The sequence below is a fragment of the Ambystoma mexicanum genome, chromosome 5q (genome assembly GCF_040938575.1).
Source record: "Ambystoma mexicanum isolate Mex_15411 chromosome 5q, UKY_AmexF1_1, whole genome shotgun sequence".
In the NCBI taxonomy this organism is placed as follows: Eukaryota; Metazoa; Chordata; class Amphibia; order Caudata; family Ambystomatidae; genus Ambystoma; species Ambystoma mexicanum.
In genome coordinates this window covers 214,808,533-214,829,127 of record NC_090933.1, presented here as the reverse complement: position 1 = coordinate 214,829,127, position 20,595 = coordinate 214,808,533, and the positions used below count along the sequence as shown (strand labels likewise).

At 44.6% G+C, this 20,595-nt stretch overlaps 1 protein-coding gene and 1 long non-coding RNA gene across 3 annotated transcripts in view; one reads left to right on the top strand and one right to left on the bottom strand.

The window, feature by feature from the left end:
- Window positions 1-4,094, bottom strand: part of ZNF407 (zinc finger protein 407) — a 2,669,902-nt gene extending 2,665,808 nt beyond the window's left edge. The window contains exon 1 of one of the 2 annotated variants that reach the window (XM_069620736.1): window positions 3,997-4,094. The gene's annotated coding sequence lies outside the window, so the exon portion shown is untranslated. The remainder of the gene's footprint in view (window positions 1-3,996) is intronic. The other variant, XM_069620737.1, reaches the window with a different exon arrangement.
- Window positions 4,095-4,835: 741 nt separating this feature from the next.
- LOC138497341 (uncharacterized) lies at window positions 4,836-19,745 on the top strand. The gene is made up of 2 exons (XR_011278568.1): window positions 4,836-5,078; window positions 17,043-19,745. It is a non-coding gene; the product is annotated as an uncharacterized lncRNA (long non-coding RNA).
- The last annotated feature ends 850 nt before the right edge of the window (window positions 19,746-20,595 follow it).

The following is a 20,595-nucleotide window of genomic DNA, read 5'->3' as shown; positions in this document are numbered from 1 at the left end:
ACAGTACCTCTGTTTTGAAGAAGGGTGGTCCAGCTGGCTTGTGTCCTGCTACAGCGTTACAGACCCTGTGTTCCTGAGCCTTAGTTATTGGGACAAGAGGGAGGACATCTGTAGGGCTCCTGCGGTGGTACTTCGGAGGTCATTGGCAGCTACGGGCTTTTTTTGGTTTCAGCGCTTAGTAAACAGCACTGTTGCTGATCTATGGTACCGGTTGGGCTTCCTTCACTCCTTGGGTCTGGTGAGGGGACGCTAGCTCTGGGTCGTCCTGCTTCTGGAGGGTCCTTAGGAGACTCCTGGAGCTTCTAGCCGGATTTCAGACATTTCACTCGACTATGGATTACTCGACCCATGGCACTTGGTTTTTGCAGCAATGAAGAAGTACAGCCAGACAGGGAAGATGGTCCAGTGGAGTGCGTCTCTGGGTTAGTTGGTCCCACTAACCCAAGGGGAGGAGTCATCCAATCCGAAGCTTCTCTGTCTGAAAAGGGAGTTTCAGCACAGCAGCAGGGCTTCACCAGGCAACTCAAAGGTCCAGGAGGATGCAGCAAGCTTCGTTCACGGTTTCTTCGTCGGGTGTTTCTCCCAGTGGTCGACTCTGCCTCTAGTCCCAAAACCCTCGCTTTTTAAGCAGGCTTCTCCCATTCATGCACAGCCTAGACTGTCAATGACACATCAGGGTCGCTGTCCTGAAAGGACAGCCAGCCATTCAGGACTGGTTGCATTCAGGCATTCCTAGAGACAAAGGACAGGGGAGTTTCGGGACCCTCCCTCACATCCTGTCCTTCCAGACACACTGGAAACAGAGGCGGGCCTCAGGGCTGAAGTGCACCAAAGGCAAGACAAACAAAGGGCTCCAATCTATTCGACGCACAGAGTAAAAACACAAGAAAGACCTCACAAACAGAAAACTGCAAAAAAGAAGACAGGGGCTGTTTCTATAAAATGGTCACCCCTGGGTGCTATACTGCAGCTGGGGGTTCAGCCTGCTGTAGCAAAGCACAATGGTAGGAAAAATTAAACCACTGCCACTAGCCATTTAAAAGTAGGGAGGGCAACATACAAATGTTACATGAGAATGTAGGATAAGGAACTACTAGGTAACCCCCCAGCACTCCACTTAAGATGGTGTGTGCTGGACCCACAAAGAGAAAAGGTAAGTAAAGTCAATTTCACTTTACTATTCTTGGGAACAGTACTTTACACAAGAAGAGGTATTTTAAACCTTATGAAAAATCTAAAGAATTTCTTAGTGACACTGCACCGAAGGTGCTGTGTGTCACCATACAAAAAGTAGATGCATATGGAGTTGGTCAGACTCAAAAAACAGTGAAAACACATAATCCAAAGGTCAAAACACATGAGGAAGTGGGAAAAGGGTCTCACTCACTCCAGGGTTAGAATTAAAAAGTCCTACAGCTCAGAAAAAGAGCTGTGGGTCTCTAAGGTTGAAGGGAATTAGCACAGAAATGAGAATTCTCCCCAACATCACTGCACTAATATATGGCAGCATTCACATGCACTCCTTCACACATTATTCACGTTTGCTTTGCGCAAAATCCAATAATCAACAACCATAACGAAAAATACCTCCAGGATAAAAAAAAAACAAAAGAAAAGGATCCAAAAAAAGAAAGAAGCAATAAACAAACGGAACCACAAAGTCCCATCAACCGAGGTCTCAACTACCCACTACCTACCAAATACAAGCAACAAGAAACCACAAACAGCAAAGACTAAACCCAAAAGACCATGAAAAACACCAATCGAAAGAGGACGCCCACTAAGGAACACAACCCACGCATCATGCCTCGCCACAAGAAAGACAAAGAAGTCAGAAAAGACAACAGAAAAAATAGGGAAATCCCAAACCACTCGGGAAGGCACGGACCAGCATGATCCCACAACCCCAAAAAACTCGACAAACATCTGAGATGGCCCATGGAGACATACAAATAACAGAGCAAAGACAGACTACAATGCTTGCTACCTGTCCGCATACGACAACGTGGTAAACAAAAACAGCAGAGCAACAACGAACCGACAGCCAACAAGCTTCATGAATACAGACCCAACCAGGACACAAACGGATGACAACTAATAAACCATCAGAACCCGGTCTCCACCATGGACAATACCCCAACCAGAACAACAAACAAATTGGAAACCATCCCACTCACTCTACACCCCCTATATCACCAAGGCTGGAACAACAGAGGGGTAGCTACCCTATTTACCAACCGGAAACAAACCAACCCCACCATAAACCTTATCGGTCTACTCGACAAAGAGACTTACCAACAAAGAACCACCCCACCCAAAAGACTCAACCGGGAAAAACTCACCTAGAATGGAAACCCAACCAACACCACACTGGTCAGAACAAACAATACTAACAACAACACAAAAGGTAAATCCAGCAAACTACACTGCAGCCTCCTCAACATTAGATCCATGGCAAACCACTAAACAGAAATCAATGACCTCCCAAGCGAAGGAGGCACAGACGTGCTCTTCCTTACTGAAACCTGGCTATCTGGCTATAACTATAAAGCCATCGCGAACGAAGCAATATACGACAATTAGAAATTAATACACGCCAACAGAGAAAACCGAAGAGGAGGTGGAATCGCAATTATACCCAAAAAACACACCTGAGCATCCTGAATCATCACAACCAACGCGGAAGACTATGAATCCCTCCAAATCAAGATAGAACTCAACGACCAATCCAACATAGTATTCCTACTGATCTACAAACCATTTTCTTACAACCCCAACTTGGCAACAAAACTAGCGGACGAGGCCGCCATGCTATCAACCCACCACAACAACCTAGGTGAAAGAGATCCCACTGATACAAACATAGATACAACAAAAGACACACTCAACAATTGGATCACCAAGGCCATTAACCAATTAGCACCAGCTAAAACATTCAAAGCAACACCAAAAAAACTGGCAGCAAAATGGTTCACAGAAGAACTGAAAAAACATCCTAAAAAAAACTGCAAAATGGAAACAAAATGGAGATAACAATACACCAGACAAGACTAAATAAAATACCAAAGACAACTCAAACTGTACAAAGCCAGTGCTCAAAGCAAAAAAATAAATAAATAAATACTATGCCCCAGAATCGGCAAACAATTCACAGAAAGAACTCCATCACCCCTACACACTTTGTGACAGACACTTACACCAGAGCAGGGTGTGTGTAGTAGCTGCGCAGCAGTTACTGCCTCTGCGGGCATTATCCTGCGCAGGTAGAATTATATATGTAGTCACTTACACCAGAGCAGGTCTGTGTAGCAGCTGTAAAGCAGAAAGCTGTTACTGCGTCTGCGAGTATTAGCCGGTGCAGGTATAGTCACTTACACCAGAGCAGGGTCTGTCTAGCAGCTGCACAGCAGTTACTGCATCTGCGAGCATTATCCAGCACAGGTGATATATATAGTAACTTACAAACTTACACCAGAGCACGGTCTGTGTAGTAGCTGCACAGCAGTTACTGCCTCTGCGAGCATTATCCGGCACAATATATATATATATGTCACTTACACCAGAGCAGGGTCTATGTAGTAGATACACAGCAGTTACTGCCTCTGCGAGCATTATCCGGCACAGGTATATAGTAACTTGCACCAGAGCACGGTCTGTGTAGTAGCTGCACAGCAGTTACTACGTCTGCGAGCATTGCAGAGCCTGAACCCTACCGTAAATGTGCTCCGAGCAGCTACTGTGTCTATAATGCCAACAACAGGCTGCCCCGTGTAATTTCAAAACCAGATGTTTAGAAAATCACGTACTTACAATATTTAATTTCAACAAGTGATAAGTACAATACAAGGAATTACAGCTTCAACGTGCATTCCTAGAGGTTGCAAAAGGACTCCTCTTAACAGTATAACAACAAAGGGGTGAGAACGTCTAAGTTGATGGATGCTAAAAAGAAACGCACATAAAATTCACTACAAGAACTGGATCGCATGCACTCACCTGATGGTGCCTGAAAACTGCGCGTTTCCTAAAGGGTAGTTTTCTAGTTCCCATTCGAAAAAGGGACCCTAGCAACGCTCGCCTCCACTTCATCACGTGGGCTGCTCTACATCACGTGGGTTTCAACGTCCGCTTCATCACGTGGGTTTAAGCTTTACTTCTCATCTATTTTGCACGAGAGGGAAGGTAAGGCGGCATTGCAGAGCGATACCTCCGTTACAAAGAACACTGCTTATAGTTGATTATTTGGGTTCTGTTAAGTCTTAAAGTTATCTCTTGTTGATTGTTACTTTAATGCAGAGCGGCAATATTGGGAAGGGGGTATTTCTGTGTATTTTGCTGGTTTGTGATTCAGCTTTAGGTTTTTTCTTTATTTCAGTGTTTTTTGAGGATATGTAACTTGCATCAAAGGGGTGAGGCAATATTGCGGAGGGGGTATTTCTGTGTATTTTGGGGTATGAGATTTACTTAAAGTACAAGTGGATTCAGTTGGTTTTGGCGTTTTCTCGTGCAGATGTGCGATTTGCCCGTGGGAGATGTGTTTTATGGCGTGGGGCTGGGCACAGTGCGTTCCTCCCGTCCCAATGGGACTTCCATTGTACCAGTGAACAGTACAGGGAACGGCTAGTTATCCTCCCTGCTGGAGGGGGGGGGGGAGGGAGGGGGTTGCAGAATTTGGTATGTGCAGCAGACGGGGATATGTGTCTTATGCAGACAGAAGCATATGGGTACGAATTACCAGCATAACAGTTCAGTTCTTTATTTCTCCTGCATGGCGGGGGGGGGGGGGGCGGCATTTGGAATTCCCCGGGGAGGGGATTGTGAATCTACCCCTTTGCAATGTGTGCAAGAGAAGGCTAAACGGAGGCCGTGTATTGCTTTCATTATCAATCACACATAAGTCCCTACGAGACCCGCTAGCATTGTATTTGTTTTAAAGTTTGCCGATAGTTTCTGAAATGGCTTTAAGGCTTAACGCGTTGTCTCTGTTACGTCGTCGTGACGTTTTCACGTCGGACGTCGTCCACGTGCTTAGGAAGAGGACCGCGGATGAAGGAGCGCTCCACGCCGTGCACGGGCAGGTATTTATTTATAAGGCGTTTATTCATCTCGGCAAAGCGCTTGGTATATTTGATATTTTTATTTACATCGAGCTCATACACAGGTTTTTCACAGCTGGAGTGGAACGGGGGAGAACAAAACACCGATGGGTTTGTTTTTCCTATTTTGATTTTAGTTGCACCAACAGCGGATCTTTGTGTGTCTTCTTGGCTGGTATCCCCATCCTCGGCTCCACCCACCCCCCAAACAGAAGTGCTTTATGGCCGTGCAAGCGCACACGTCGAGGGAATTTCATGGCAGATTCGGCTGCCGCCATCTACCACCTTATCCAGTGGTGGAAATGAGAACAATTTGGGAGGGGGGGGGTCCCCGCAAGGGCTGGGGTGAGGGCGGAGGTTAAGGGGGCTGTTTGGGGTTGGAGCTGGCAGTTGACATCCGATCAAAGGAAATGTCCAAAATAATAGTTTTAAACGTGCAATTTCTTTCATGCTGTTGCTTTTCCAAACTATATATCAATTCCACTTCCATGGCACTGGTGATGTTAGTTCACTATTTGACCAGTGTTGCTGAGTAAATATTTTCTTTAAAATGCACAATTTGCATCCCATTTTATAATTAACCCCCCCCCCCTTGGGTACTATTCAAACAGGGTTAGAAAAGCAATGAATTGCCATTTACAACTATGGGCCACTTTTTCATTGGTGCCCAAGACAATTTTATGGCCCAGTCCGACCCGCACATGTACATGGGAGCAAACCGTACCAGCCATCAGAGCGCCTAAACTAACAGCAATGTTAGTCTACACTGTTATCTTAACTCATGCAGATAAGTATTTTAAGCAGACTGTGAAAGATCGTTAAGAGCAATTGCTGTAGCTAATGGTGACAGAGCAGATAGTCTGTGGGGAAACCCACGATTTAATTGTGTGAACAATTTTTTTTACAAAAAGCAATTCAAGTTCTCCAGTGCATTTGCTTAGTTATGAAGTTCATTAGCTATGTATTCGCGTCTTTATCTCATCAGCTTAGACAAACAAGTGAGTATTTCATTATCGGTCAGATCCTTTTGTCACTTCTGCGACCAGGCCAATCATTTGGAAGAAACCCACCACTGCGATGACCCGGTTCGTCTTTTCACTGCTTATTAAGCGGACCCACCATTTCTGTTCATCATAAAAATATACGTTATTAAGCAGCTGGCCTAGCCATGTGGATCTTTCTTTTGAGAGGCCTGTACAGGATAGGAGATGCCTTCTTGTCTCGATTTGATTATCTGGGGTGCAGAAGCGGCATTTGTTTGAGTCCACCTGTCTCCTGATCGCTAAGATCTCGTTTGTGCTGATTAAGTTCAGGTGAATTCTCATGAAACTTACTCTTATAGCTTTGTCTGGGATTTTCATGCGGTATAATCTTGTTTACTTTTTTTGGATTATATGGCAGATCTTTGTCAGGCTGCATTCAGAGTCTCTATCCTAGCCAATCCATTTCTAGGATCTTTTTATTGACTTTCCCTGGATTGGCGAGGAGGTCCTCTTCTGAACTTCAGAATTTTTTTTTCTTTTTTTTTTCTCAAGCTCCTGTTCTTTGATCTCCATTTTGTGAGCATTTGGTTTTCATCGTTCAACATTGCTCTGTTGATTATCTCCAGAATTGATTTCTCAGCCAGTTGAATGATCTTCCTGTATAGCATCAGACCGCTTCTTTCGACGCTTTCAGGGAGGACAAACTCAGTTCACGTCGAATCAACACCATAGGAGTCGACTGTGGCAATCACCGTTTGATCTAAAGAATTTCAGGATTGGCATTAATGAGAAACGTCCAAACTTTCTGTTCATGATTTTTGTTTGGACTATTAAAGTTCTCATCTTTGCTTGTAGATGGTCTTGCATTGGTGTTTCAGCTCTACTGTTGTTCAGTATTATCCCCAAGTATTTGAAAGTGGTGATGTGTTCCAGCATCTTAACCCCTGTGAACAGTTTGAGACTGTGGTGTGTGTGTGTGTGTGTGTGTGTGTGTGTGTGTGTGTGTGTGTGTGTGTGTGTGTGTGTTATCCATATGTCTTTGTAACCCGACAGGGGTTTAGTCAAGCAGTATTATGTCGTCCACATAGAGGATTCTTGGGATTTTTGTATTTCCCAATGACAGCGGGAAGGCTTGAATTAATTCCTGGGAGTCCCTATAGTCAGCGATGAGTGGCATAAAGCTGGCGCTAGAGGGCATCCTTGCTTCACCCCACGCGCTGTTACGATCTTATCTGATAACAGGCCAGCTTTGTTTAGCGTTGCTCTCATTGAGGTCTGTGAGTACACGCCTGGATAGGCTGTAAAATTGAGCTCAGGTTGTCACAAGATTTCTCTTCACCCTGTCGAAAGCTTGCACTAAATCCACGAAGATTAGACCTAATCATGTTTTGGCTTGAAGTGCTTTTGCCTTCAGAACACTTATTGGAAGAATGTTTGCTGAACTTCCCAGTCCACGCACAAAGCCCGCCTGTAGTGGATCATAATTATCGGAGGCAAAGGTCCACTCTTGGAAGCCCTCCAGAGCTAAGGAACCAAACATTTTGCCGATGGTATCCAGTAGAGCGATTGGGCGCTATTGCCTTGGATCATTCTTGTCTCCTTTTTTTAAAAAAAAAAATGTTTTTTTTAAAGATTGGCACTACAACGGCATTTTTCCACTTTGAGGGAATTGCACTGCAGTCTAAGCAGTGCTGGAATATCTCGCTTATCGGGGATGCCCAGGCTTCTGGGTGCTATTTCAGGTTATAATTAGTTAACCCTTCTGGGCCCGGTGCTCGATCATTTTCTGATCTCGTCTTGTCACTGCCGATGTTCCAGTGCACTTTAACAGATGGTGTGTCAAGGGGGCATTTGTTTCCCAATGATTTATATAATTCCTTGTGTGAAATCCAAGCTTGTTCAGCCACGTTGTTATCAAGTGTTGTTGATTCATTTGCGCCTGTCTCAATCGGGATCCAGAAGACCCTGGAGTTTTTGCCACTCAGAATGCGCAGCATTGCTTCCGAGTCTGCTTGGTATAAATGTACACTTTGCTGCCATATCCAGGCTTTGTAGTTTTATTTTTTTCCCCTCTTTTGCTTTAGTTATTAATGATGGATTTTTTGTTTTTTTTTCACCAAGCGTTTGCTTTGTCTTACCATTCGCCTTTTAGGTATTAACAGTTTGTTGTACACGTGGAGCTTTGGTTTTAAGGTGTCAGAGCTCTGCAGTTTAACTTTGTGCACTTTGATGAAGGGCTGATACGCAAGAAATTATATGCCTTTTTCTCCACTGTTCTTTGCTTGGCGATAACCAGATGTCAAGGAGACAATTTATTTTTCTTTTAGTCTAAGGCATGTATTCCCCTTACAAGGTTCCAGGTTATTAACCATGCTTTCCCTGTTCAGGTGTGTGACTATCCAGTGGGTTGCTAGGTTATGGTCGCTGTTTAAGGTTCTCACGACTTCAGTCTTCAATTTGCTCCAGCAATTTTCTTGCGACAAATGTTTGATCTATCATGAGACCCACTCCTTTTCCTTCCCATGTCGGTACTGATGGGTTTTGGTTGTTTTTTATTTTGTGGAGGTTATGCAGATCGTAAGCATCCATTAGCAGATTCCATTTTCTGCCCCTAACATATAAATGCACTCTCGAAAGAAGGTGTGCCTCCTTTGCCCCCTCTGTTATGCACATTGCATGTAAGTTACCCGAAATTATTGTGTGATCGATAATTTTTTTTTTTTGTGGGTGGCCTTTGCTTCTTCAAGGGTGTCTTCTATGGCGTGTAAGTATTTGTCGGCATCAGTTCTGGCCGGGTTCCAGTAAGTGTTGATAATTTAGTTGGATCTTCTTGGGGCTCTTGTCTATTCCACTAAACTAAGACTGGTTGAATTAGTTCTGTGTCTTGAAGGGTAGAATATAGCGTTAATCCGCTTCCAGCTCTTATGGCGGTTAGGAGCCTGGAAATGGGCCTACCAACCTCCCCCTTAATTGCTGGTGAGAGTTCCAGGTCATATCCATCGAGGTAAGGCTTTGTAGTTAACCATGTCTCTTGGAGACAGACCATGTCAGTCGCCCAGGTTAACATCCGCGATCGTAGTTAAATGTCTGAAACCTCGGGTATTCCATGAGCACATTAAGTTTTTTCGTGGTGCAACTCTTCTTCTGACTTCCCCTAGGTCAAGCCCCGAAACCTCCCTGCATTTCAATGTTGGTGGCTAGAAGAATTTATAGTTTTTCTGGACACTTGATGTCCAAATGCCCTGCTTTGGGGGCGGTTGTTGCTCATTTTCCTCTCTACACCTGTGCTAGTGGTTTCTCGGAATCTCATGCGCTTTGTTTGCCACTTTCTTGTCTTTGTTTCTCCCAAAGGCAGGGCCTCGTGGGAATCACTTTTTAGCTTTTTCGTAGAGTCTGCTGTTTCACCTTGTTGGCGAAGATTCGTTTAAGGGTCCATTCATATGATGGACGGCGTTCGAAGATACCCCGTCTGACTGTGGTTAGGCGTCCTTATATAGGTTCTTGTGCATCTATAGTCTATGTCCTTCAATTTTGTATTACTTGGGCTTTCTAGGTGAGCTTTTCTGCCCATGTATTTTTCTCTCTTGATTCATATCAAACTTGTGTCTCTTTGGTTCGTGAATCTCCTTAATTTCATAACCCATCCTTTCGAAGTCCCCTATAGAGTTTCTGAAGAGGTGCTTGCGTTAGTTGCTTCAATATGGAGATAGGAGCGCTTCCTCCCTTGGTTGAACAATCAGGATGTACCCTGAGTGCAGTCTTTTCTGGCTTGCAGTTTGTTCGCAAAGTTGTATAAAGGTTGAGTACTACATTATTCTGTTGGCGATCCATTCAAGTCTAAAGACACTCTTTTTAAAAAATTTTATTTGAGGGTCGGCTTTGGTTTTCACAATGTCCTGAGCCACTACCCTGTAACCTGTTCCCTTTGTGCTTTCTTTATTCCCTCTAAATACCATAACATTATTTGCTATTCCTAGCCCATTTTGCCCAGAGATCCCGTAGGATAGCTTAGGCCCTACGTTTGAATCCCGCAATGGTTTTCGCATAGTATTTTGACGGGGTAATGGCTCAAAAGGCCCTAGATCTCTTGCAATGGCCCGATTCTCCTTTGGTTTCTTTTGTGCAGGTTCCATCTTTTGTGACTTCAGATCTAAGTTAATGCCTTCCGATACGTAAGCTGCTCTACTCTTGGCCTGGGTTAGTGCCAGTACTTCCTTTTGGGTGCCGGCTGATGTGGCCACTACTGGGGTTTGAATTGAACTTGTTGCTGTAACTAGTTCTGAGTGTCTGGTGCTCTCCTGATTTTTGGCTTCAATATAATCCTCCAGATGGGTTAGTTTTGAATGCATGGATGACATTATTGCCGAGTTGTCTTTAAGGGCTTCATTCATAGCCTCGTATAGCTTACAAAAAGGGGCTAGCGCAATTGTGACCGTTGACATAATGGACATCAAGTCGACTTTGTTGTAAGGGGTATCTTGTGAAACTGGAGTTGAAATTTCGCTGAGCCGTCTCCTCTGGGGAGTCCTCTCAAAGGTCAACCCATGCTGAAGGGTTAATTCAAGTAATTTATTTATTTTAATTTTTTTTTTTTTTTTTTAATGGGGGATCTAGCTTTCTGTGATTCTTCTTTTTCAGCCACGTGTGGAGATGCCATCCTGTTTTGAGTCCCCTCATTTATCGGTGTCATTCCAAGCTCTTGCCTTGGAAGGCTACTTTTGGTAGACGATGCAGGTATTGTCTGGTTGACTTTTCTCTAAGCCAAACTCGGTCTGGATTTTTAGGCCCTAGGCAGGCAGCCGTTTTTTGACAATGGGGGATCCGTTGTTGCGGCCGTTTCGTTTGTCATCTCTGGAATACGATTCTGTAGAATGTCCTCACTTAATTGGCCATAGGACCGTCCTTTTTCTTGCCTGATATAATGCCATTTTATCAATGTTGGCGTTTTGGGCAGGTCCTCCCCGGCCCTTAGCGCTTGTTTTCTGTCGTTGCAATGGGCCTGTAGGGGAAGCTTGTCTGCTGAGCTTACTTGTAATGTAGCCTGGGCACTGACACCTGCTGATGTGACAGGCTTCCGACCCTGCCAGCATTTCAGCGTCTGTTCAACAGGAAGCCGCTCCCCCATTGATTTTTGTTGCACATTTTTTTTTTTTTTTTTTTTTTTTTTTTTTTTTTTTCCCCCAATGTGCTAGCACTGATTTTTGCTGTAGAGAGAGAGAGAAGACGAGGTTTCGTTTTTAACGCTTTTGGGCACAAACACATGTGTACTCGGGGTCTCTGAGCCTTTTTTCTTCTGATTTGTAGCCCGCTGTAAGAATTTGCCCTCTCCCCCCAACCCTGGCTGTTTTTTTTTGTTTTCAGCACTTTGGCCGGGCTGGGCTTTATCCCTCAGGGGCCCGTCTCCTCTCGGCAAGCGTCTTCGGTAGGGAGGGTTGAGGTAGTGGCTTGCGTAGATCTTACAGGGCTTTTTTCCTTCTTAGGCGTTCGCGAGATCTCCAAGCCTACTTCCCGGGATTGTGTGGTCCTTTGTCTTCAGATGTTAATTGGGCTAATGAGTTTCCTTCTTCCATGTTATCCGCACAATACCCCCATGCATTATTCCTTGTCAGCGTATCTGGAGGAGTTGTTAAATCCTCTCTGACCACAATATCGTGGGCTTCGATATTTACTTTCATGTTCGTTTTCTCAACCGCAAGCGAGCAGCGGGTAGGAGGGGCTGGGGAGAGCTGCCTCCTGACCTTAGAGCGTCGGTCCTGGGCTTACCCTGGGGGTGACAGTGTTTAAAGCAATGGAAACAATATCTCCAGCTTCAGATAGTCTTCAAGTTGCTTTTTTTGTATTCATGTGGTTACGCTGCCTGCGTTGCCTCAGCGGTCTGTTTTTGTTTATCACTCCTACCCCCTCCAGTGTGTCGCACACTAGGTTCTCCCGGGAGATGCAGCTCTTACCTTCAATCTTCTCGCTGCCCCGCTTCCTGATAGGAGTTGCCATTAGCTGCTTGAAGTTGGCGGGGCACGATTCTTCCTCCATAATTCTATGGCGCCCGCTGCGCAGACTTCTGTTTTCGTCCATTGGCGCCCCGACAGCCACGTACTGTGTCCGTCTCAGCGTCCACGACACTGTTTAATGCGCTTCCTGTGGATGAATGGAGCGTGTAGAAAGACTGCAAACCAAAGGGAACGTCTGACTGCAACAGACTGCGTCCCACTCAACATCCACACTACGCCATAAGCAACGTTTTCTTTTACTTGAACCACACCCGGCACAGCTCCTGCAGCTCACTTCTGAAAGCAGTTGGGTGGCTGCATTGTGTGGGATAGTTTAAATGATAATGGGGTTATTTATTCATGCACTGTTTGTCGGATACAAGTATCCGACAAACATTGCATAAACTGGGTCGTGGCTGAGGACATTAACTTCCTCTGGTGACCCCATGCACCCTGCACAGGGTCACCAGAGGAAGTTACAGTTTGCTTGTCCTGCTGTGTACACTTAGGGGGTGGAACCATGAGTGCTCATGGTGGCAGTGAGCTGCACAGCCCCCTACTCTGTGCCGCCTCCTTTAAGTAACCCAGCGCAGAGCATGGGTTTGGGGATTGCTGCGGCTGACTGGCCGGATCTGGCTACACACCTGGTACGGAATCTCAGATCTGGCGAGAGCCGGCCTAATGACCAGCGCAACACGGCTTTCACTGTTAAAACAGCAATGGGCACACTACGATGGCATGCAGTTCCCTTGGTATGATTTCTGTAACTTTACTGCCTTTACGAGGTGAGGGGTTCTGAACATTGCAGGGAGATGTGCCTGACTTTACCGCTCAGTGCTGCCAGGCAGTGCATTGACCCAGCCCCTCCCACCCCCAAATATTTCTTTCTCTCTGTATAGGACCGACTTCCTTGATTTACCTGCGTTGTCTCACTGACTCGGTGCCTGCCCGTTGCTTTGCTAGTATATAGTGAAAATGCAAACGCCTATCTAGTCTTGCGAGCAAGATAACAATGAGTATTTAGCCATACTGTAGGAAGAGGTCTTCTATCTGTGGGGCGTGTGATCCAGGACAGCGAGAAAAGAGAAAATACATGCTCAGTCAGTGCAAAGTGAAGGGCCGGTCGGGGGAATAAAAGCAGCCTGGACGTGCGTTTTCTTGCATTTGGATCGCATGTCCACGCTGCGTTGTTGCTTCCTGCTGGTGCCGCCAGCATCTTATTGCCTGGTAAGGGATGCCGCTTCTCAGTTCAGACCGCCGAACCACAGTTGGAGTGAGTGCCGGGAAGCAAGCGTTTCAGGCCTATGTCTGTCCCTCTGCTGCCCCCTCTCCCTTTGGACCCACAAAGACTAACGTGTGGGGAAAGGTGAGCAGGGGGGCCGGATCATTAAAATGCTGGTTTCCCCCTGCACCTCTCTCCCTCTGTGCCCCCACCTTGCTTGGCCATGGGGGAAGAGGCAAGCAGCGACGGAAGCACGCATTTCCAGTGTTGCATGATATCCAGCTCCCCCACAGCAGATTGCTGGGCTCTCCTGCAATCTGCTGTGGGGGAGCCAGATATCATACAATACCCCCTGCTTTGGCTGTCCCTCTGCCTTGTCAACCCTCTGGTCCATGGGACGCCGCTGGCCGGGTCCGAGATCATTTGCCCAGCAGCATTAACAGTGCTTGTTTGGTTCCACCTATCTCTGTGAATCTGCATTTTCAGATATGAACTTCATCAAATCGAAATTTCGAACCCGCCTGACCGATGAGCATCTGAGGGACTCCATTCGAGTTGCTGTATCAAGTTCTACACCAGACTACAGAGCACTGGTGGATGGCATGCAGTGTCAACCTTCACACTGAATGTCCCAATCATTTTCCTACATTGTGAAAGTCTTTTTATGAGAACTTCTAATAAATAAGAATGCAATAAAGAGATTTTTGAACTTATTAACATTGTGATTGGATATGTTATTTCTTATATTTATAAAGGGAAAATTACAGCTTAAAAAAAGTACAGTTCCAATGTTTATGAACAACCCCGACCCCTGATATAGCCTGCAAGTAGCTCTTGGCCCCCTAATGAAAGTAGCTCACGCCAACATAAAGGTTGGAGACCACTGGTCTATTTTATATAGAGGGCACAATGCTTGTAATTAAATTTTTAATAAGTTGCCCATACAGCTGCATGCCAGTGCACAGATACCCGCTGGCATAGATTTCCCTTGTGTGGGGACTGTTGATGTGTGGCTTGTGGGAAGCGCATGTGACTTTCGCAGCATTTTTAATATTGCTTAATTCTGAAGCAGTATGCCAAGTGACAAAGTTTTGTTTGGCTGGCTAAGTTTTGAAGTGTGTGGCAGACTGTTTGAGCCGCTGTGTGGTACGGGTGTGCTGCACACACTGCAGGTGTAGTCTCAGGCTGGGGGTGGTTCTAACACCCTGATGAATGAGTTCTTCGATTCCTCTTTCTGGTGGCACAGGGTGCTTTGGGCTTAGATTTGTTGTTGTGATTCTACGCACAGAGAATGGTTGCACATATTGGCCATCCAAACTCTTATGAAGAAGAGAGAGAAAAAGACTCCTCTAACCAACAGTGGACAGATGCTCCCCCCCCCTCTATTTCTCTTAACAATGCTTGCAACCTGATCATTGCTTTCACTTAAGCCATTGAACGGCAGCCAACAAAAAAAAGTGGCATGTCCAGCAACTGAATTTGCATTAAAGGAGAGTCTATCTACGTTTAGTTAACACTTTGTGGATTGGGGAAATCGCTACTTGATTTAATATATACAAATGTAAGTTTCCGGGACTCTGGATTACTGCATGTTCTAGTTATACTTATGTCACATTCTCTATATAGGTTGATGAGGTTCCCGGAGGGATTTTATTGCCCCTTTAATGCTGTTTTTTTAAAAAAAATTTAATTTTTTAATTGAAGATAGTTTGCCTGTAAACTTTATTGAATGCTTGCTAGGGATAGTGATCCATGTCATTAACTTTGAAAATATCTTTTGATCATTGTTTATTGTGATCTGGGGTGAATGCTTTTTTTATGTTTTTTCTTCTTCTCTAATGATGGGACCAGTTCATTCTCATTATATGATGTTGAGCTGTTTTCATGCTTGTTTGAATTTTTAAGCAGCCTTGTATATCAGAGGACTGGTGCGGTAGCAGTAGTTTTCTGACCTGGGCGTGAAAGAGTGCTGTTAATTGCTTTGCTATTTGAAAGTGGGAGGTCACTTTATTCCCTTAAGGAAGTGGTCTTCAAGCCTTTCTATGCTGACCCTCCCTGAGTAAAATATAGGTGGGAGGAGACATCCTACTCTTCTGCAGATTAGTGCCTGGCCTATATTAGCAAAGTCCTTCCTGCTAAGGTGTAATATTGATAGTTCCCCCAGTAAAGATCACTTTGGTAATGGGTTCTGTCCCTGCATACCCTCCTATTTCCTGTGCATGTTGCTGTCAGCAAGCTGGGGCTCTCTATGGTTGATATGTCTGTTCAAGAAACTGAAACTGGTGCTCGTCTTTTAAAGGACACACACAAAATGACTGCAGCATTCTAGGTACAAGAGCTCTGCAGATAAGAACGTATTGCCTCTCTGGAACACCCACCTCTAATTTTGCACACAGATGCAACTAGTAAAAGCCACAATGGGTGGAAGTCTTGGAGGAAGTTAACCAAGCACCAATCACTCATAAATCTGGACACATCAGGCAGGGACATCCATAGCAAGCCCACTATAAATTAATGGTTTTGGGTACAGACCTGGTTCACAAATACTTGGTGCATACTAATTTAACTTTTTTGTATTTCTTCTTTTAGATAATAACTCAAATCATGGCACTCTTTTTGATTCTGACAATTCTCTGCATTTGAAAGGATGGGGAATTTGAGCCTTTGCAATACCTGGTGAAGTTAATTGTACATTGCTGATAGAGGGTATCAATGAAAGTAGAAGAGAAATACGTGAAGAAAAGGATTTCAAGGCAGTCATGCTTTGTAGTTAAGATTTTTTTTTTGGTTCATCTATTTGATGTTTGGGGGAGGAGGGTACATCTGACGCCCCTGTGCGGAGTTGTTCCCTTTTTTCGCACATACAGATGAATGATGCACAATGCCCACCTCATTTACAGCATCTCTTTCCTCTAGAGTAGCTCTCTAAAGTATAGAGTGCTATGGGTTGAATTCCCTCGGGGACCGTAGTCCAGGTCAGAGTATGTGTGCATGGATTGGTATTGGTGAATCGCACTCTACCTCCTTAAGGTTAGGTATGCAGTCTTTTAGAATAAAAGTAAAAGAATATCAGTAATCTGTAGGTGAATTGTTTCGACCTTAGCTGTCTTCAAGGCCTTGAAATTGAACACTTGATATGGTGACCAGGTTTGGAAGTTGATTGTGAAAATATCTTGAAACAATTTTCTGATGATAAAGGGTTGAGTCCCGAGAGACCTGTGAATGGCTGGCGCGTTGTGCTAAAAGTTTTTAGTGGTGCTTGGACATCCTGGATTGGTTCCCCAAATCGAAATTCCTAAACTGTCTTCAGATTTTTTTTTATACCTTAGATGCAATCCTGAAAGTTTAGTCCACAGGTGGGGGAACCAATCTAGGATGTCCAAGGTAGAGCGTGATTCACAAATACCAATCAGTTTTCTGTCCTATTCATTCAAGGTCTTTATAAGTAGACCATGCGGAATTGGTGACGCAGCTCGCCGCTATTTGTAAATTATAGTGGTCACAGCACACTCTCAAGGGGTATGTGCCCATACACACTTTTATGTGTGCAGCTACACTGATTTGTGGGTAGCTGCACGGGGAGGGAGGGAGGGAGGGAGGGAAAGCGCCAAGGAGAGCAAGAATAAGCAAAACTCCAAGGGGGTGGATAGGATCGCGCTTAAGGGGAGTCACCCCAGTGTACAGCTCAGGCAAAATGTTTGTTGTATTGGTAGTCACATTATGAAGTTTCAACTTGCCTTTTTCATACCTGCAGCCAAGAAACAGTATTAAGACAAAGGAAACATTTGATGAAATAACGAAAAGCTATAATGAGGCTTCAAAAAGAAAGGAAGAGGAGAAAAAGCAGCTACTGGTGGAATCTGGAAAAAGATGCAGTGAAAAAAAGAGAATTAAATTGTAAAAGCTGATGGCTGGAAACGGACTATTCCAAAATGTATTAATGGTTGTTCACAAAAGCTGGAAAACCTAAGACTTTTGGCAAGGATGGCTAGTGTTCTTCATGCCTTCTACATTCCTTCCTCAGAACCTGCCTCTTAATTCACCTGGACAATTTATAGACACAGCATTAAATCTGCAAATGTCTGTGTAATGTTGCAGTTCCTGGCGATGTAGCTGTGCAACAACTGCAAAATATTGGACTATAAAGTAACCCGTCAGTTGTCTGCTACAAATGTTTTGTTGGACAGATCTAATATGATAAGATGAACTCTATCACCACGTCTCCTTAACAGTGTGTTGTTGTTACAGTATGACAGTCATGCCTGTTTGGACAAAGAAGTGACACCTACATGTTACCACACACCTGTGTAATCTTTCAGATTACGGTTTAAAAAAAAAAAAACAATGGTATTGGAACATTCCCACAACTGAGTTTGGTTGCTATGTCAGCCCCTGCTACTAATCTACAATGTAATGTAGCCCACATGCTGCTCTGTGAAACTGAAGATGCAAGTGCTGTTGTGTGTAGAACTATTATAGTTGATCTGGTGAATTTTAGGTTGGTGCCAACTTGTAAATGGTACATGGTTTTGTGCTATTGGATTTCTCTGGGGAAGAGGGGGGTTGGGGGATCAGCTAATGTTTTCTTGGGTTTGGTGAATGGTTGAACTAATTGCTAGCTGCTCATAGTGATATTGGGTGAAGTGATCAGCAATCTTGTTGTCATGCAGGTAGACCTTTAACGGATTCTGTTTAGGGCACTTGAAGTGTTTATTTTAGTGCAGTGATTTGTAATTGTGGGAGTTTATTGGGTGTGATGCCATGTTAGCTAGAGGTGAGCTATGAAATGAGGGAGTTTAGAGGTTGGGTCGTGACATTGTGGGGTGGATTTGTATTTTTGTATACTAAATCAGCAAACCTTAGTTAATGACATTTGAGTGCTCTAGCAAAGAAGGCAAGTAACGGCTGCAAATTCCATGTTTTCCAGTACACTATTCATAAGGCTAACCCTATAGTAATACCACCCATCTTACACACAAGGAATCAAAACCCTGTTCCTAAATCGTTTGAAAGAAACATCCTCCTGAAATTGGCTACAATAATCGGTTACAATTTCAAACCCATCCTGAAGTAATACAAGATCATCACTGGAAGTAATCAGAACTCCTCTTGCAGTAGTTTCTGTGATAACTCTAGAGTCATCTCATTTGAATATTTCAGCCTATACACATACTTCAGGATGGTTTCGGATGATCTCCCTGAACTAGCCATGGATGACTCTAGGATGGAGTCACCTGATGACTCAAGAATGATTCCAGGAAGATCTTACTTTTTGACTTGGAGAATCGCAATAAGGCAACTCTCAAATGTAAAATTCTGGACGTACTTATGTTCCCATAATGCTCTTTGCTTTTATGCAAATCGCCAGGATTGGGTTCTCTGAAGAGACACTGTATTGAGTGACCTGGCGGGGGACCACAACACTCCACCTCGGCCCTGCCCACTTTACTGCATGGCCCTGCCCCATCAAGGATGAGAGGATTCCCCCAATACATTTGCCCCCGTTTCTGGCCCTAAATAGGACTGACATCCTGCACCAAGTGGGGAGACTGAGCAAGAGATATTTTGTGAATGGGAGACTTCAGCTATATCCTGCAATGAAGAGATTGATAATGAGGTCCTGCGCTGATGGGCCATAGAGAGCGTGAACTGAGCAGGGAATCCGGTACAGAAACGGGTTCATAAAGACTTGAAGGAGATCATGCACTAAAAAGAGTTGGAGTCAAATCCCACTCTACCACTCTAGAGGACCTGGCTGCAGGGGGTCCAAAAAAATTCATAAAACTGCCGCTCAAGCAGTGAAACCTTAAAAAAGGCAAGCTTCATCAGGTTAGCTCATAGAGCGGTTTAGGGTTTGTGGTACTGTGTAATAATGATGGAAGGCGAACACCAATGGTAAAAGTGGCCCTGTGCCTTGCTTTTTTAACAGGGGGCTCCCCCTTTCCTCCCTGCAAATCCCCCTCTCCACCATTTGGCAGCTGTGCTTTTAACAGAGGCAAGCAATAAGTATACACGTTCTATCTGATGTTGTCTAATACTGGCCTAACATATATGTCCCAGGACATGAAATATTAATGACTCAAGGACCAATATCAAGTGGTACATATGACTGGGTGTGGGTGGACAAAAACAAATCTTAATAGCAAATGGGATAGTATAGTACTTAAACATTACTACTAAAACTACTTCGTGAGAAAGAGACCCCAGAATCGGGAATGTTGGGAAGTCATGTTTAATGTAACAACGGGCTTAGCAAGACTTGGGATACAAAGGGATCATCACTTAATTTGCGAAAATACTTTTTCTGGACACGAGTGGCGTGGGATGGAACAATCTCATTCATCGAACCGTTCATGCAGAGTGCATTGTAAACGCAGGATGTCTGTGACTTTTACTCAGATCCAACACATAACCTGCCACCGTTTATTTTCTAATAATACTTTGGACTTGGCTTGCTTATGCTCTTGTCCTCTCTGGAACTTTGGAAGTGGTACATACTTGCCAATTGCCTACATGTCATGTGTGACACTATCAGCCTGTGGAAACTTTCTAGCCAAAAGCGTTTAACAGCATGAGGGCAATATGACAGTTAGTGGACTACATATGTTTGACATTCCAGATTGTGTTGTTGCTCTATGTAATTAGAATAATTACTGTGTCCAGAGTTTTTTTTTTAATATAGCACATTTTATTGGTTTTAACAAGTGTATGGAACATACATGTAGAAAAGAGGCAGAAGACGGTTCATTCGGTAGTGCATACAGTTGTTGCGGGGTATACCGCCTTGAGTGTGGATGGAGGGGGGGGTGAGGTGGGTGGGGGTAAGAAAGGGGGGGTGGAACTCATTGATCCTGCATCCATTTCCCCCAGACCTTTTTGAACTTGCATGGGCAGCCTCTTGCCGTGTAGATTTGTCGCTCCAAGGAGGTGCACCTGGTGACCTCATTCGACCATCGAGTTAGGCTCAGTGCTGCGGCTGATCCCCAGTTTGCAGCGATTAGCCTCTTACCCGCCCCCAGTGCCACAGCCGTGAACAATTTCTCATGCTTAGTGAGGTCCGTTTCTCCCCATATCCCAAGCATTATCAGCTTTGGGTCCATTGGTACTTGGGATCCCACTGTCTGGGAGATTGTGCGTGTGCATTTTACCCAGAAAGTCTGTACCACTGAGCATTCTCAAATTGTATGGAAGAAGGTGCCCCTTTCACGCTTACATCGAAAGCAGGCTTCTGCGCCCACCCCACTCCATCTAGCCAGCACAGTGCGGGAGTAATAGGATCTGTGCCGTATCCTAAGCTGGATCAGGCG